The following is a 13189-nucleotide window of genomic DNA, read 5'->3' on the forward strand; positions in this document are numbered from 1 at the left end:
AAGTGAGATATCTGAAACAATTTTGAGATAGGACAACAGTCGGAGTACAGGTAATGAGCAAACTATAAGCAACCAAGTATCTTCAGGACTTGCATTTCTGACCTTTCTCCATTTCACCAAAAGGCCTGTTCTCCACCTGGCCTTAGTATGCTGAAAACTGCTTATAATTAGTCTAGCATTTTCCAGTTATATCATGCTCACGTTCCTCTCCTCTACTTGAAGCATGTAGTCTGGGGCCATACTGATTTTGCTGAATTCTTCTACCAAATGTTGATCTCTCTGAGGTCAAGGACCTTGTCTTATTTACTTTGCATCCTCAACTACTATAAAGATTTAAAAAATTATGTATTTGTACTTAGAGTTTTCCTCCTTAGGGCTACATCTCACACTACCTTTTATACATTTTAATTGAGTTGTTTAGCTGTGTGGTGCTATCATCAAGGATTTACTGACTATATTGATCTTTGTGCTATAAATCATGGTCTCTTCCCTTGAGGCTTTTAAAATAATTGAGAAGACAGAACGTACGCAGAAAAACAACTTTGGATCTTCGTATAAAAGTTCTAATTATATGATGGTCATTTAGTAAGTCATTGATTTATCCAATAAAAATTTAGAAAATACTAACCATTGGCTAGGCACTGTGAGATCTGAGAATAAAGAACAACAAGCAGGACTCCTGTTTTCATAGAATTTATATCCTAGTGAGGGAGGAAAACAATGAAATGAGAACTTCCCATAAAATATGAAAAGTGCCACAATGGGGAAAATACAGTATGCTAAGAGGACACATAGAAGGCACAACTAAGCAAACCTAAGGGCAGATCTTGGTTCAGTTAGGATTAGATTTGCTGCATGCAACAGAGACCTAAAAGATTAGGATTAGATTTGCTGCATGCAACAGAGGCCTAAAAGAATAGTGATGTAAAGCAGAAAGAAATGTATTTCTCTCTCATGTAAGCATCTGAAGGTAGGCAGCTGTGCAGCAATGCTCTATGAATCTGTCGTGGAGTCAGGCTACCTTGTCTTGCTACTACCATTCTTTTTTTTGTTTGTTTTTTTGCGGTTCGTGGGCCTGCCACTGCTGTGGCCTCTCCCGTTGCGGAGCACAGGCTCCGGATGCGCAGGCTCAGCGGCCATGGCTCACGGGCCCAGCCTCTCCGCGGCATGTGGGATCTTCCTGGACTGGCGCACGAACCCGCGTCCCCTGCATCGGCAGGCGGACTCTCACCACTGCGCCACCAGGGAAGCCCGCTACTACCATTCTTAGTGTCCTATCTCAAGGACCAAGGTGGCTCCTCAGGTGATAGCAATCATGTGCACATTCCAGCCAATGGGAAGGATAAAGGAAATAGAGGGTGGTTTTTAGAAGTAATATAACACTTGCATTGGGCAGTAACATGACCCCATTGAGCTCCAAGAGAGATTTACAAGTATCAGTTCAATTTTGACCAGTTAATATTAGGGTTTCTATCACAAAGGTACAGTCAAGACAAATGTGATTTGAAGGGTATTTTATATTTGGAGGTCATATAAATGTAATAATATATCTCAGAATACAATCTGCAATGGAATATTCCCTTTTTTAGTTTAAAATTTTAAATATCAAAGTTCAACTATAAGAAAATAAACAACCCAATTTAGAAAGGGGTAAAAGATTGAACAGACACCTTACCAAAGAAGATATGCAGATGGAAAATAAGCATATTAATATACGCTCAATTATTTGTCACTGGGGAAATGCAAATTAAAACAATGAGATACCACTACACATCTATTAGAGTGGCCAAAATCCAAAAATATAGCAATACTGATTGCTGGCAAGGACACAGAGCAACATAAACTCTCATTTATTGCTAACAGGAATGAAAAATGATATAGCCATTTTTGAAGACAGCTTGGCAAACTCTTATAAAGCTATACAGTCTTACAATATGGCCCCTCAATCACACTTCTGGACTGATTGAAAATTTATATAATACAGAAATATTCATGTAAAAGTTTATAGCCATTTTATTCATAATCACCAAAAATAGGAAGGAAGTAAATGTTCTTCAACAAGTGAATGAATAAACAAAGTATGGTACGTCCATACAATGAAATACTACTCAATGATGCAAGGATTGAGCTGTAAAACTAATGCAAAGACACGATGAATCTTAAATGCATGTTTCTATGTGAAAGAAGCCAGTCCAAAAAAGCTACATACTTTATGAGCTTATTTATACGACATTCTGGAAAAGATAAAAACCATAGAGATAGTAAAGAGATCAGTCTCCTTTGTTGGCCGTCCCAGTTATGACAAATGGATAGACCTCACCTTTCATAGCCCCTTCCTCCACGATCTCAATCATTCCTTGGTACTCAGTCTGTGTTGGGTCAACATACCCAAGGGGTGATTGACTTTACTGGAGTAGACGGCAGGTCCAGCTTTCTCAGTAATGCCATTCACTGAGTGTGTTTTGTTCACTTTTTCCGTGCTAATTTTGTTGCCTTTGCCTTTGGACAAGCTATACTCAACTATGTGCCCCAGTTCCAGGCTATCAACATTACCAGAGAACTCACTGTATTGGAAAAGATTTTCTTATCATGATTGGCTGGCTGTTTCAATAAATCCAAAGTTATCCTTCAAAGTTGCCACATAAGCCTCTTGGAGTTAGAATTATGACCTAAAAGTCACACACAAGTTGCAATCTCCTATCCAAGCCTCTGTTTCATATAATATTAAAAAATATGATATATAATATGTTTACATATTATTATATAACTATAATACATATATAATTATATGCACATACTTATATAAACAAATGAATGAATAAATAAATAAATGGGAGAAGACAGACAAATCGCCCATGCACAAGAATTCTAAACTATTTATGTAGATACTCTGCCCTCAAGGAGGTTGGGATTAATCCCCCACTCTTTAAATGGGGCTGTGCACAGTGACTCTCTTCCAAAGAATACAGTATGGAAAGAGGCGAAAAAAGAGCAATTTTACAATGGAGGAATCCAACAAACATGACCTCACCCAAATAATCAAGGTTAATATCAACATTGTTAAGGATGTTGATAGTATATACACTTGGTGTGATGCAACGAGAAGGACACTCTATCTCTGTGCTCTTTCTCCTAAAAACCCATAAACATCATCCACTCTAATCATGAGAAAAACAACAGACAAATTCCAGTTGAGAGACATTCTGCAAAATACCTGACCAGTACTCCTCAAAACTGTCTAGGTCATCAAAAATAAGGAAAAACTGAGAAAAATCACAGCAAAGAGTTTACTAAGGATACATGAGGACTAAATGTATTCTATCCTGAATGGGTTCCTAAAACAGAAATGGTACATTAGGTGAAAACTAAAGAAATCTGAATAGAGTATGGAATCTAGTTGATAATAAAGTATCAATATAGTTTCATTAATTGTGATAAGTGTGCCACATGGGTAAGATATTAATAATAAGGGAAACTGAGCATAGAGTGTACAAGAACCCTTTGTACTATCTTTGCAATTTTTATGTAAATTTAAAATAATTTTTAAATTAAAAGTTTATTTTCTAAAAAGATAACTAACAACCTTAAATAAACTACTACTTAAAAGTAATTTAAATATTTATACCACTAAAAAGTGAAATAATTTTGAGTTTTCTATATATCTATGACTCCTATTAAAAACTCAAAAATGTTTATGAAGTTTTCATAATAAGTAGTTATATACTGTTTCATTAAATTCTATTTAGGAAACTATTACATTAATAAATACAATTAACAATGATAGCAGTGATATAACCTTGAAGATAATTAGAGAAATTTGGCCAAACTGCTCAAAGGTTTAGGATTAGCTTCACGAATGGTTATGTAGCTTACCACACAGTGTGTAATGGTTTCTATTATCACTGGTTGAGGTGTGGGTACTCATATAACCATAATGTGATATTTTATTACAGTCCTTAATGGAACATATTTTTTATAATTGAACCTTTTTGTCTGCGTGAGAATATCATACAGCAGAGGAACTGAATATTTCAAGAATCCAATGGAAGTTCAGTATAAGATTTTACAAGGGACTGCACGTTTGAAACACAGAAAGGGAAGCATGCTAACTGGGAAATGAATTGCCAATTGGTTTTCTCTCCTGCTGGTCTCATAGGAGATACAGCAAGCTGAGAAAATTCAGTTGTACTCTTGCCAAAGAATCTCATATGTCAGAGAAAAGAAGCTCTGTAGGACTCTGTTTCAATGGCAGAGGTCAAAATATGCTTTCATTATAAGCGTGTGTATATATATATGCAGTATAAGGAGGGAAATGTTAAAATGAAAGCATAAACTCAGAACTCTTTCATCTCAGGATATTTTTCTATATTACACTCTAAAAATAAAATGCTCCCATATAAAAATGTGAAATCAAGACTTTAGTACATCTGCTCTAACAAGATTTATATCTACTATTAATTGTATGCCACACAAATATCCAAACTTTCATACAAGTCTGAATATAAGCCCATTTTAAATATGAGTATTACTATTGGATAACTTACCTTACCCACTGGGGATATTGATTTAAAGATGTAAAATTCTTCAAAGTGACCTACACACTTAAGAAATTCTTTTGTAAAATTAAATTTGAATTCAATTAGGACCTGACATATTGGTGATGACGGAAAGTGCACAGATGCATAGGAATCATCTATTCAGAGGTATTAAGTGAAAATCTAGGATTGGATGTCATCATATCGGGAGGAACCATAGCTAAAAGAAAGCCAAGTACAGATCCTTAGCAAAATTCATCTTTAAATGACAGGAGAAAAAATAAAACCAGAAAAGTAAAAAGAGCCGTAACTTTGAGAGTGGAAAGAACAGTCAAAATTTAAAACTCAGTTCCACTATTTCCTGAGTGTGAACATTGACCCTTTGACTCTGTTTGCTCATCTGAAAATAAGGAAAATAATTCTTATTTCACCAGCTCAAATATAATGTTAATATAACATATGTAAAGTGCTTAGCTCAGTTCATTTGTTAGTTTCCTTCCTCATGAACACTTATTTTCTTGAAAATAAAAGTGAATCATGGAGACCAATACAAACCAATAAAAATTTTTAAGTCACTGAATAAGAGAATTCAGGGAAACAACATTGATTCTCTAAGAAATGCATGTTGTTTCCATGGTGCATTTTATGCAGGACCAACTTTACTCAGAGCCCACATATTTTGACTCTATACCAGTTTTCTCAGGGTTAGCTTTGATCTCACTGAATGAGAGTTACATTTAATGAGGAAGGTGTGGTTGTAAACAGGGAAAGGATATTATACTTTAAATTCAGAAATTCCTCGGAGGAGCATCTTTGTTGCCAATGACTTCTGGTCATTTTGTTGGTCCTATCTGAAAATATATATCCAAAACTAAAACCAACTTGGCAAAATTTAGGAAATCCAAATATATTAAAAGAATCAAACTAAAGGAACTGGAAAAGAAGTTAAGTAACACAATATGTCTCTGTAAAGGATGTAAAAATTCAGCTGCTCTTGGATTTGTTAAATGCCTGTTTTCCTTTTAAAATACTTTTGGGAATAGGCAAAACCCAAAAGGTGTTTTACTAAGCACTTTTTCTGTTCATGTAGAAATGTCCCAGAGGAAATTTAATCTCCATGTTTCTGATACTTTCACACTTAACATCAAAGAATTGTTTTGTAAGAGTTATTTGATATATTAAGAGGATTTTTTGAGCTTTTTTCCAAGGCTTTCAAATTGTTTTTCTTGGAAAAAAAATGTAGTCACATCTAAGCAAGGGGATACTAATTCATACACCACTAAGTTCAAATTCAGTTCAAAACTCTGATGCCAAATTATGCAAAGAAAAGTCTTTCCTAGTTAAAAAATAATAACTCCTTTATTATAACATTTCAGCTAAACACCCCTACTTTATAGCAGATACATTTTCTTTATTACTTTATTACTATACTAATTTCATACACATCATTACAAAAAGCGCTAACTCCTAGTATAATGGAAGTAAGAACATCGCACGTTCTGCTATGTTGTTCTCATGAATTGAAGATGCATGAATGACTTCACACAAATTTGCAGAAAGTTCAAAAGGGTGAATGGAAGAGAATGGGAACTTTATTAGTAAATACCTGGTTAAATACCTGAAAGTTACTAAAGTTCTCTTCACCAAGAGCAAAGAGATTTAATCTTTATTTTTAAAAATCATTATGACCTTGGAATTTTCTAATCTTTAACCCAGAAATATCCAGACACCATCACCTGCTATTTAGACTATAGAAATAACCTACTGGTTAGTCTCTACAATTTTTATTTCCTCTGTTCAGTTCATTTTTCATACAGCCACCAGCTCTCTTATCCACCACAACCTTTAGTCCGTTCTTCATAGAACAGCCAGCATTATTTCCTTAAAATTAAAATCCAATCATACATCTGATCCACTTGAAGACAATCAGAGACTGCTGTAGACTGACATTTGTGTTCCCCCAAAATGCATATGTTGAAGCCTAATCCCCCATATGATGGTACTTGGAGGTGGGGCTTTGGGGAGGTGATTAGATCATAAGGGTGGAGCCCTCATGAATGGGATTAGTGCCCTTATAAAAGAGAATCCAGAGAGTTCTCTCACCCCTTCCTTCATGTGAGGACAAAGTGAACCATCACCAGACACCAAATCTTCAGGTGCCTTCATCTTGAACTTTCCAGCCTCCAGAATTGTGACAAATAAATTCCTGTTGTTTATAAACCACCTAGCCGATGGTATTCTGTTACAGCAGTCCAAACAGACTAAGATAGCGACTATACAGTTTCAAAAAAACTAATACAAACACTGAATTCCTTGATGTAGTATACCCCTCTACCACAAATCCAAAGCCTTGCTGAGCTTCTTTGGGATGAGCCAGGAAGAAAGCCACTTCCCGAATCAGTGCCTTTGCATACACTTTTCCCTCTGCCCGGACTGTGCCTCCCCACCCTGTTGCCCCAGTCAACCTCTACTTGTTATTTGAGCTTTCTTACCAATGTCTGCTAAAGAGCAGGCTTCTCTCACCATCATGCATACTGTTTCACACTCACTGAGCATGTCTTCATAATACGTTAAAAAACTGTGAATCAAATTTGGAGCTTTTTCAGTGTTTAAACAATTGAACTGAGTTTAGCTCCTGAGCTCCATTTTGATTCACTGCAGAAAACTTAATCTAATAATATACAGATTAACCGAAGTTATTTTTCCATCTCTTTAAGTAAATCCCTAGGCTTATAAACCCCATTCTTCTTCACCTGTGCCTATGATCAAACTCCCAGGGCCTTACCTTATATTCAGGTATTGATGGCAGAGGATGTCCGCTTCATCTTTTTGGTGAAGAAATTCATCTTGTTGACTGTTTCTTCAGCAACTACTATTCCCTCTGTACCAGTTCCACATGGTCGTGCAGACTATTCTGAGCTTCCTCCTGGTCTCTATGGCTAACCATTTGGAGAAGTCTCTCTGCTTCCTGTTTCTGAATAATACAGTAAATACAGCCACTGTTATTATAGTGTGTGCGTAGGAGGAGGATGTCTCACATATCTATCCAATAACACCATGTAGCCATTTTACTCTACCCATATTGCCACAGAATGGACATAACTTTTCTTTGAAAATTACATTCTTCTTGGCCTTCACCCTGAGAGTAAAGGTCACTTGTGTTCCGGGATATCTGCTAATTTATATGTAATATTATCCTTACTTCCAAAACCTAGGGCTATACCCAAATAGGTCTACTAGAATTGTGTCCCTTTCTAAGTGATAGGAGAGGTTACCTAAAACAAATTGTTCTTCATGTTGGAAAAAAAATATGACATACTCAAGACCACTGGATCTTTTAAAAATTTCACGAGGATGACAGACCCCAGAATTTCTTTGTAGTATTTATTTCCCAACCCCTAGTGTACAAATATCTAGAGCAGTTGCCACTTGCTCCTTATTGGGTATTATGTTGTATTATCAACAACATAATACAGTGAACCAACATGATGTCCTGTGGAATAGAAAAGTGACCATGGTCCCAGGACCAGATTATGACACAGGGTTGGAAAGCTGATATAGCCTTGTAGGATAGGTATTGTTGGTCCTATCAGCTGGAAGCAATCCCCTCCCTAAGATCTTTACTAACAGATATAAAGAGAAAAATCATTCACTAAATCAATAGCTGCAACAGCTGGTCATAACCATATACAAGGGGTTATATTGATTTGATCCAACAACAAAACCACAACGGAAGCAGCAGCTGTAATTGGAGTAACCAACTAAAAGTAAGTTTACAACAATCCACCATTATTTTCTAAGGTTGATCTGTCTTCTCCACAGGCCAAATAGGTGGGTTGAATGGGGATATGATAGGGATCATCACTACTATTTCCTGATGGTGGCACAATCTCTACCACTTCTGCAGAAATGTGGTTTTGTGTTGGGTTTAGTACTTTAAGGGTAGAGGCAGTTCTAGTTGCTTCTGTTTGGTCATTCCTATCAAAATAGCCCACATTCCATGTTTCAGGGAACCAACATGGGGATTCTGCTAGTTTCTGCGCATGACTATTCCAATTATACATTATGGAACTGAAGAATTAACCACAGAGTAGAACAGGGGACCCATTGGACCCACTCTGAGATGGCCATGAGCCAAAATTCCAATGATAACTTGACCTCCATAAATCACTATTGTGACTAGTATAACACAGTGATTTCTAGCAATTATTGAAAAGTTAGATTATTTTCCCTTCACCGTAGTAAGTAACTACAGGTCCCTTTGTGGAAGGCTAGGAGTAAGATAAACAGTAAAATTCTGGCAGTGTAGTGAGGTTCTTCCTCAATGAGATCTGGCGTCCCCTTCATTTAAAAAGCTCTGAGGCACCAACTGGCTCAAGCTATTATTAGAACTAATAAGTGAGTTTGTCAAGGTTGCAAGGTATAAGAATGATACACAGAAATCAATTGTATTAAAATATATTAGCAACAAAACATTTAAAAATGATTCTTATATCCTTCAGATCTATTCACACACTTATCTCCCAGATTTTCTTGATATAAATTGGCAAGGCCATGCAATTCTTATGGTGTATATAACACTTTTTTTCTTTTTTAAATCTTGCCCTCTGGGCTTTGTTGTACTTCAGTCTACTTATCGGTCTACAAGCAAGGGGAGAAAATGAAGGTCGGTACTGAAGACAACCAGCGGTTCCTTGCAAGGCAACTACCATAGGGGAGGTCACTATAAGTTCTTTAGGCAAGGATTGACTAATTAATTGATAAATTGATTCATTCAATTTGTGTGGTATACAGCCATCTCTAGGAATAGACTTTGAGTTGGTTTTCAGAAATCTCAACCTTGTGATTGTAGAGGAAAAAGGTTTCTTGAAGGGCAATCACAGAAGCTTTCAAGTCTCTTATGGGAATCTTGAACTGGGAATTAAAAGCACTGAGCTCATCATTTTCCCCTAGGTTTCCCAGCACACTTAGAACCAATCAACTTACCCTATCATACTTCTTGTTTTCACACACACACACACACACACACACACACACACACACACACACAAATATTCTATAACATCAAATACCTAGCCAACCAAAGATTTTCCTTCAATAGGCACGTGATTACAGTTTCTAAAGATAATAATAATTTGCATAACTGCATTGCCACTGAATGTCATGGGCTAGCAATGCCTCCTTCATCTATTTAAAAATAGAGTCATGAATGTTTAAGTTTAATCTGATTAAAGAACCTATTCCACATGGAAACAACCTAAAAGCCCATTGACAGATGAATGGATAAAGAAGATGCGGTATATATGTACAATGAAATATTACTCAGCCATAAAAGAGAATGGAATATTGCCATTTGCAGCAACATGGATGGACCTAGAGATTATCATACTAAGTGAAGTCAGAAAGAGAAAGACACATACCATATGATATCACTTATATGTGGAATCTAAAACACAACACAGATTAACATATCTATGAAACACAAACAGACTCACAGGCATAGAGAACAGACTTGTGGTTGCCAAGGGGTAAGAGAGTTGGGGAGGAAGGATTGAGAGTTTGGAATTAGCAGATGCAAACTAGTATATATATAGGATGGATAAACAACAAGGTCCTACTCTGTAACATAGGGAACTATTTTCAATATCCTGTGATAAACCATAATGGAAAAGAGTATGAAAAAGAACACACATACACACACACATATATGTATAACTGAATCACTTTGCTGTGCAGCAGATATTAATACAACATTGTAAATCAACCATACTTCAATAAAATTTAAAAAAGAAACAATCCCAAATAACCCAGAAACAATTCATAGAACTTATGCTTCAGATCTGTCCCTTTGGAACCACTCTTGTTAACAAATTCTGTATCAGTCAGAGTACAATTAGAGAAGCAAACCACTAAAACAATTTGATCCTCTGCAACTGTGGGAGCTGGTTAAACAATCTCTGTAACGTTTTTGTCTTCAAGCTTAAGTCTATAAGGCAGATAATTAAGAAGGGAAGATGAATGTAAAATGAAGGAGAACAAGGTCAAGCTGGAAACCATAAGTAACAAAATCTGTATTAGTTATTTATCACTTCATATAAAACTGCTCAACACTTAATGGCTTAAAGCAAAGTGGATAATTATTTCTTATCTCACACAGTTTCTATGGGTCAGAAATTCAGGGACGGCTTAGCTGGGTCTCTTGTGAAGTTTTGGTCAGATGTGAACTGGGGTTTCTGTCATCTGAGGGCCTTGAGGGGGCTGTAGTACCCACTTCCAAGATGGCTCACTCATATGATTCAGTTGCTTTCAAGCTGTTGGAAAAGAGAACTTATTTTCTCACCACAAGATTCTCTTCATAGGGCTTCCTGAGTGTCTTTACAATATGTCAGCTGGCTTTCCTTAGAGTGAGTGAGCCCAGAGAGAAAGTAGGAGAAAGTCAAAATACCTTTTACGACTTAGTCTCTCAAGCCATGCACTATCAGTCCTTCCGTATTCTACAATATTTATTAGAAGAATCCAAGTCCTGCCCACACTTAAGGGGAGTGGAATTAGGCTCTCAATTTTGAAGAAAAGAGTGTCAAAGAATTTGTAGAAATATTTTAAATCATCACATAAACTTACTAGCAATTCCTCTCATATGTTTACTAAAATGAAAGAAAACATATGTTCACAAAAAGAGATCTATGAAAATGATCATGGCCGTTTTATTCAAAATAGTGAAAAACTGGAAAGAGTTCACACATCCACCAACAGGAGAATGAATAAACACAGTTAGCTTCATGCAATGTAATACCACTCAGCACTAAAAAGAAACTATTGATTATGCAAACACATAAGAATGCTCAAAATATTATGCTAAATAAAACAAGCCTTATACATTTGATTTCCTGTGTATGAATCCATGCATATGAAGTTCTAGAACAGGCTAAACTATACTATGTAAACAAATTCAGAACAGTGGTTGCTTTTGAAGATTGGAATATGAGGACATACTGTGAAGTGGCAGTGAGGGAATTTTCTGTGGTCATTATGATGCTCTTTAACTTGACAGTTATAGTCAAGTGTCTTACACTAGTGTCTACATTTATCTACACGCATAGAAAGGAATGCTTAATATTCAATATTTCACTGTATATAAATTGTACTTAAAACATAAACAAATATTAAACTCTTGATAATGATATTCATTCATACATGTTTAGATGTGAAATAGTCTGCTGTCTGTAACTTACTTTGACATACATAAAAATAAGATGGAGTAATGGATGGAGAGATATAGGGCTGGACATATATGTGGTAAAACAAACATCGCAAAATATTAATAATAGAATAGTCATGTGGAGCAGACCTGACCCCAACCTGCGGCTTGGAGGACAAGCTAGCCAAGCCAGGACTAAATTAGCCAAACTTCATCTGCACTTCAAGTGGAAGAGTGAGAATGATTATTAAGTCTCCAAATTTTTGGATAGTTTGTTACATGATGTTATTGTGGTAAGAATTAACCAAATTGCCAAAGTAATAGTTTTCCCACATTATCACTCTATAGAGAAGTGCTTGTACAAAACTTTCTTCGTTATGTGTTGTGCAGAGAAAATTAACAGCCATAAACCATGCTTCATAGGACCTTAAGTCATGGAGACATACAACAAGTGCGTGGACAAATGAGTAGCAGGTATGAAGCTAAGGATATGAACACACTGGATATATTCCTAAGTGACAGAAGACTTAAGCTACTTACTTTACTGCAGAGGAAAATCAGCATCTGATAAGGTTTGACTGAATTTAAAAGCAACCTATAATCAGTTTGGGGATGGTTAGGTAAGAATGAATGGATGATCTCCCTATTGTCTTCATTATGATTTTGTAATTCTATGGCTATATTGTTGCTCAACCCAGAGACAGCCTGCCTCAGGGAGTGCATTAAATTATCTTCAGCTCCATGAGCTGCAATGGTCAAGATGTATCCAAACTGGAGGAGAACCTCCAAGGAGCTTTAGAGAAAAGAAGGAGAAAGAAAAGCTTCTGATTTTGATTCATGTCCAGAAACACATCCAATTATATTTAATTAGCCTTTCAAATTAATTTTGAACAATTGTTCAATTATTTTATGTGCCGCCTCCTCTTTCTATATATTATCCTTCTTCTTCTAAGATAGAACCCCAGAAATAGACTTTGGGCTGAAAAGTTGCAAAGTGCGTTTCTCTCTCGTTGTCCTTTGAAACCAACACTCATTTGAAGGCTTTTAAGGAGTCTGTGAGGAGTCTTGACCCCGGCCCGTAGGCATCACCTCCAAGGCACGTCCATCTAAATGGACTCCTTTTCCTCAAGGGCAATCATTCATCATCACTCGCAGTCTCTCAGCCAACTAGCTGAAAATAAAGAGGAGCATTTTTACTGCTACAATAAAGGCTGACTTCCTATCTGAGATCTCTTTCAGTTTGGGGGAAAAGTAAGATTTTTAAAAAGTCTCTATGCTTTATGGTCCACATCCCCTACTATGAATTCAACTGAGGGTCTCCTGAGAAGAGAAGATCACGCAGTTTGTCAATCCTTTGACCAGAGGAGGAATTAAACCATAAAGTGCAAGACTGAGGCAGGGTTGGATCCTAGGCCAAATTACGAAGTTGAATGTGTCTTTCCCTTTGACTTTTCAG

General features: G+C 36.4%; 1 long non-coding RNA gene across 1 annotated transcript in view; it reads right to left on the minus strand.

Moving 5' to 3' along the window:
- Positions 1-680: 680 nt before the first annotated feature.
- The window catches only part of LOC141279638 (uncharacterized), a 38118-nt gene continuing 25609 nt past the window's right edge, over positions 681-13189 (minus strand). Inside the window, exons 2-3 of the long non-coding RNA XR_012334221.1 lie at positions 7321-7509; positions 681-701 (exon numbers count right to left, since the gene is read on the minus strand). This is a non-coding gene — a long non-coding RNA (uncharacterized lncRNA). The remainder of the gene's footprint in view (positions 702-7320; positions 7510-13189) is intronic.

This window comes from Tursiops truncatus, chromosome 10 (genome assembly GCF_011762595.2).
Source record: "Tursiops truncatus isolate mTurTru1 chromosome 10, mTurTru1.mat.Y, whole genome shotgun sequence".
Classification (NCBI taxonomy): domain Eukaryota; kingdom Metazoa; phylum Chordata; class Mammalia; order Artiodactyla; family Delphinidae; genus Tursiops; species Tursiops truncatus.